The following is a 6,202-nucleotide window of genomic DNA, read 5'->3' on the forward strand; positions in this document are numbered from 1 at the left end:
GATAATGTGTCACAAGTTACTGGCAACTTTTACTCATCCGGCAGTAGCAGCTTCCATGTCTGTCAATGGCGTTTCATTAATCCTTCTAAATGCGCAACGAAATTTGCATAATACCGAATACGAGTGAGATCGACGGCGAGTGGCAAAAGAAATGCTTACATAAAGCGGGCATCAAGAAACTAAATCGCTTAAATGATCAATTAAAATTACGTATACGCAATTTGTATGCCAATTTGGCTTTAACATTTTTTTTTTTTTTGCTGCTGCCTGCTGTCCCTTGCCAATGGATGAATGAATGAATGCGTTCGGGTCGGAGTCTCTGCATGTTTTCACTTTTAATATACGAACTCTCATAGAGGAGAAATGAGAAACGAAACGTAGCATTCGAAACATTAAAGTTTTAGTTTTGCTTTTGCTATAATTTGGCTCTGGACGCGGACTCGAACCTGGCACTTCATTCAGTCCGCTCGTCAGTCAGTCAGTCCGTTTTTTTTTTTTTTGGCATTTAATGATCATCTGGTGCGTGTAGCACCCCCGATCCCCGCGAGAAACCCCTACCCATCCCCACTCCCCACCCTTTTGGACGCGTTAAAAGCCTTTCATGGCCCAAACGCCGAATGCCGAACGCTGTTCTGCTTCATTTTGTTTAATGACAATGAGCGCCGCCGCACACAAAATGTTTAGCTTACGTTTTGCTTTCGTTTGTGAACTTTCACGTATGGCCCAAGTCGAAGAAGATTTAAGCGTTTAAATGTTTTCTTCGCCGCTTCTTTGCTTTTCGAATTACCTAATTTCGGTTACGAAACAAATCAATTAATGTATGCTATATGGCCAGAAATTACAGGCGTTCGGTTTGGGCCTCTATGGCCCACGAGGGCCTGACGAATGCCAGGGCATTATTCAATCGGCGATAGAAAGCGTTCGTTGGAATAGTTCTGGCAAGCTATACACTAAAAAAAAGGGTTAAATTAGAAGAAATACAAATAGTTAAAATGGGCTTAGAACGTGAAAGAGATATATATTAAAGAGGTAATCTTACTTAATCTTAAATTAAACTTTATGCTTATATATTTCCTTTTATTATCTTATTATTAAATATAGATCACTAATTGTATTTAATTTAGAAATTTCCCTCAGTGCATTGACTATAAGACCGCAAGAGCCGCAAGATGAGATTTCACCTGCGTTTTCAACTGTGCATTTTAATGATCGGTTTTCGTTTCGCCGCAGCGGATGCCCGCGTCCCACCCTCTTTGTCTCCATTTTCCAGCGGCATTAAACCACATGGACCGACCGCCCAATTGCAGTTTTCCATTTTCCGATTGCGCCAAATCAAGTCGTAAAAATATTCATCTGGGCAAATCGTTTTCTAATGGTCTGTCATTTTAATTAAACTCGACTTAGTGTGCCGCTTCCTATTCGCACTAGAAAATTGCGCATACGCCCCTTTGGCCCCGCTATGTGCGTGTGCAAGAAATCAGAGAAATTGCTCCAATTGAATGACATTTACTAATGGCCATTCCAAGAAGAGGACTTTCTAAGGATCAAATAAAAAAATTAAAAAATTTATGTTAAGCTTGCAAAAAAAGAATCACTTCAAAGATAACAAAATAAATATATATTTTATTTAAATAAATAAAATATTAATTAATTAGCTAAGTTACAATTTTAGCTTATTTAAAACAATTCGTTTTTGTTAAATTAAGTTCGTTTTATTTAACTTTTTGTATCACCAAAAAAAAAAGCACATTCCTTTACAATTGCTAGAAAATATTTGTAGTAAAGCCATTTATCATCATAAATAAGATTCCCTTAGACAAAAAATGTTTACAAAAGTCTTAAAAAGAGTCCGTTTATTTTCGTTATACTTCTCTGAAGAACTTTTTTCAGCCAAAAGAAAGAATTGAGACATCATCTGCAGCTGCCAGACCTCCCGAAAACATTGCCCTAATGAATTTACGATCTGTCGTGGCCAGTTCTCAGCCAATTGCCATTTCAACGGAGACCAAAGTCTTAAGACCGAATACTGAAACCCAAAAAGACCATTTGAGGTCTTCATCGCCGGACCAGCAATTGTGGCCAAGTTGGGCCACGAGCTGGTGGCTTTCGGCTTTCGTCTTTCGGCTTGGTGCATGTCAGTGGGTTGGTTTGAGGCCAACTGCTACTTACTGCAAGACTGGCCGACGACTGGCCATAATATGTAATTTCAATGATTTGCATACAAAACACTTTTCACCAAACCCAAATGAAAGAGCGACTCCAGCTCGGACCATTGCACAGCTCCATCTCCATCTCCTCCAGCTCCGCCAGTTCCAGCTCCAGCTTCAGTCCAGAATTCAGAGCTCAGAGCGAAGCTGAAAATGCGGCAGAAGCCAGGGAATTGGCATGGACAAACAAACACTTTAAATACTTCCGCGTTCGCGGTGCTCCGCTGCGGATTGGTAGTGGGAATGGGGATGTGGATGTGGATGTGGATGCTAGCCCGTGTCTTGACTCCTCCACGCCGCCGGCCCACTCCCTGCTCTCAAAAAATATTCATATTTGTCACGAAGCCAAATACCGAAACAAGTTACACCTGAAACAATTTTTATATTTACTACGATTTTGATTAAATATTTAACTTGGATATACTAACCCATTTTTCAAGCTAAAAAAAATTATAAACTCGACACGGAGATACAAGAAGAACACTTATAAATAATAAGTAACAAATTTAATTGTTAAGTATAATACGGCCTAGAATTTCCTCCAGTGTAGAACCTAGCCAGAGGGATGGGGTATGGAGGATGAGGATGGGGCTGTCATGTGGCCAAGCCCAGTTCCTGGACCCGCCAGCCCGAGAATGGGGCCAACCTAATGGGGGACGCTGTCCGGGCAGCTGCGTGCGATTCTGCGAAAGCCGAAAAATTATAATAACCAGTTTGGGCTGCTATTTTTTTTTTTTTTCTTATTTATATATATTTTGTGTTGCCAAAACCCGCGATCATTGACCCGGCAGGAATAGGGCCTGAAGATGGGTCCCAAGATGGTCAGAGAACCTTCGAAAGGCAAAATTCGCTCCGTTCTGCAATTCGGCGGCGAAAGTTGATCAGGAAAAGAGATGGAGAGCGATCCCCGAAAAACAAAATCTGAAAAAAAGACAAAATAAGAAAAAACACAGCATTTAGATTTAACGAGATATCGGAGGGAAGTTGGCAAAGGTACGGCCGCCTTTCCTTTGGCACATGGCCACAAAACTGCAATAAACCAAATGCTGCAAGAGAGCACCATGGCAAAAAGTAGAGAAATTTGGAAAGAGTCTTGAAAACATATCTGAAAATTAGTGTTACAATAAAAGGTGTTGCTTACTATAGTTGATAAAGGTTTTAAATTAAGATGTTTTCTTAAAAAGAGTGATTAAAAGTTGGTTCATTTATTTCCTTTTTTTTTTAGGTAGATAAAGTGTGAAGAAAGTAATATAAATAAGACATAAACCCATGTGCCTATATTATATGTTTTCTTAATACTATTTGTCTACAAATTGCTTTTTATTTAAAGCATTACAAACTTAAAACTTAATAATAAATAAAACATATTCGTTATATTCTCAGTTAACTTTCTAGGTTTTAAAGTGGTCTCTATAGCTTTATTAAAAAACATATATTATGTTGGTTTTATATAGAAATAAGAATAATATATTAGGTATCCTTTTTCCTTTTATTTTTTAATGTTTGTATTTCTTTAGTTTTACAGAAAAATGTATTTAAAATATAGTTTGTCTTTCAGTTGAATATAAAAATATAATTTAGTATTTCTTACCTCCAAATTAATTTAAATTTAAACAACTTTAATTTGTTTATATAATGATGTTAATATTTATGTTTAATTTTTGTGAAATTGTTGCATCTTTTCCCCATAGTGCGCTGGCCAAACAAACAGCAGCAGAATGTTTTTTTTTTTTGGTTGTGTTTTGTGTTGTGTTGTGTTGTGTTGTGTTGTGTGTTGGGTTGTGTGTATCTTCTGTTGAAGAAAAAATTCCAAAAGCAAATCCATTTTGTTCCGACTTTCATTTCGGAGCGGCAAGCGCTGCACAGTTTGAAGACAATTGTATAAATGAAAGTTTAAGATCTCCGGCGGCAACTGTGTTTTGGGACCTGCATGTGTGTTTGTAGGGCACTCACTGTTCACCAGGGGGGAGGCATACGGCTCTATATGGGTGGAATACGTCTATGTCTGGAGGGAGACAGGTGGACGGGGGCGTGGCAGAAGCAGCAGCAGCAGCAGCGACAGGTACACCGGCACTCGAGATCGAGATCGATGGCAGTCGAAAAAAAAAACCGAGAGCCGACCCGGCACGTGTTGCCCCAAGAGCAAGGCAAAAGCACTTTTTCAATTGTTCGCCACTCCGGCGATGATCATTGCCATGATAATGAAGCCACCGCCGCCGATATTGCCGATGATGTTGCTGCTGCTGCTGCTGCTGCTGCTACTACTGCTACTACTGCTGATGATGATAAACATTTCTCCCGTCTCCGGACAGTGCAGTGTCTTCGAATTTGCTACGATTTCGATTTACTTTAGCTTTTCATTGTTCCTAATGCGATGATGGCCAGCCGGCTGCCACTGCCACTGCCTCTGCCTCTGCTGCCGGGCTATTTTGTCCAAGCATTAATAACAATTTCATGGTTTTTAACACAAAATGCAGCAGCCACATCGAAGGAAACTTTTCCATCAATGGCTTTGCATTGCCAGCCATTAAAAAGGGAATAACAAATATTATTTGCAGGTTTTTTAGCATGTAAATGGGATTATTTTTGCAAGGGAAAAGGTTTATATAAAAAAATCTGGAAGTGTTTCTTAGGTAAAATATGTACTAAACTTTAGAAAACATTAAAAAAAATGTCGAGGCTCCATTTATGTGGATTTAATCAGGTTTATTTGCACAAAAAATCGTTAAAGAATAATATAATTACAATTTATTAATATTATTATCATTTTAATTGACAAAAATATATTTTTTTAGCTCATTATAAATATTTATTAAAATATTTAAAAATGTTTAAATTATTACTTTTCATTCCCCGATTTCTTTCATATTCCCAGAGCTAAGAATTAAAAACTTTCCTGGCTTTTAATATCTATTTAACAGGGTTCACATCTCCGTCACTTCCTCAAACCTTAACTATTGATTTCATTGACTCCCAGGTCCGCTTCTGATTCCGAATCCATTGCCCCCGCTCGAAAGCGAAAAAAAAAATAAAGAAACTGTAGAATTAAGCAAGCAACCGTGGACAATCAGCGTCAATTATGGCCCTGTTCCCAGCCGAATCTATATATGCCTGTAATATGCGATTTTTGATTCGGGACAATCAACTCTTTTTTGCGCGCGGTGGAGGAGGAGGAGCGTGAGGGTGCTCCGCTTCCGGTGCTTGAAATAAATCTTCAAATTAAGATGCTGTCTTCCAGAAAATGCTCGAAAATCGAAGCAATTTTTTGTTGTTCTTGTATTTTTTGGAATGAGCGAAACAAAGAGGGCAGATATAAAATTGAATGTGAAATCAAAAACGATCAAAAGCGCTTTGAAGTGACCACTTGGCACAATATGCGAGATGTCTACACCCAAGTTGAGTTCCCTCGGACTTGCGCTCATGGGTTGCGTGGGTGGTTTGAGGAGTTTTAAGCTACTAAATCCGGCTAGAAAGTGTTTTAGATTGTCATAAAACGATAATTAACACCATTTTTGGGAGAAGAAAGTAATATAAATTAATATTAAATGAATTAATAAGTGAGGCAACCTAAGAAAACTTATAGTAAACCTTTTAGAACTGTATAGAAAATATTGTTATGTTTAAGTTTACTATGTAATTTAATATCCATAAAATTATTATTCAAATTTTATTCTTTAAACTAAGTTCCCTAGACAACTTTAGTTACCACCCTACCTTTTGATAATGTGAAAACAGCAAACAGTTTGTTTAAAATGAACTCAAATGCGAAAATTACACCCCAAGCGACCAATTTAAAACCATTAAATTATAATTTTAAATTTTAAAGAGCCCCAACGACTTAAAGAGCAGAGCAGTCGCCGCATTATTCAATTAGGGAAGACGCATTTGTATAGTTTTTGGCCTCAGCCAAATGGAGTGCGTTGGATTTGACCATTCCCCGCCACCTTATTATTGTTGTTTTCATTCTCGCCAGCTTATTCTTAGCGTTTCGCAAC

Source organism: Drosophila kikkawai, chromosome 3L (assembly GCF_030179895.1).
Source record: "Drosophila kikkawai strain 14028-0561.14 chromosome 3L, DkikHiC1v2, whole genome shotgun sequence".
Classification (NCBI taxonomy): Eukaryota; Metazoa; Arthropoda; class Insecta; order Diptera; family Drosophilidae; genus Drosophila; species Drosophila kikkawai.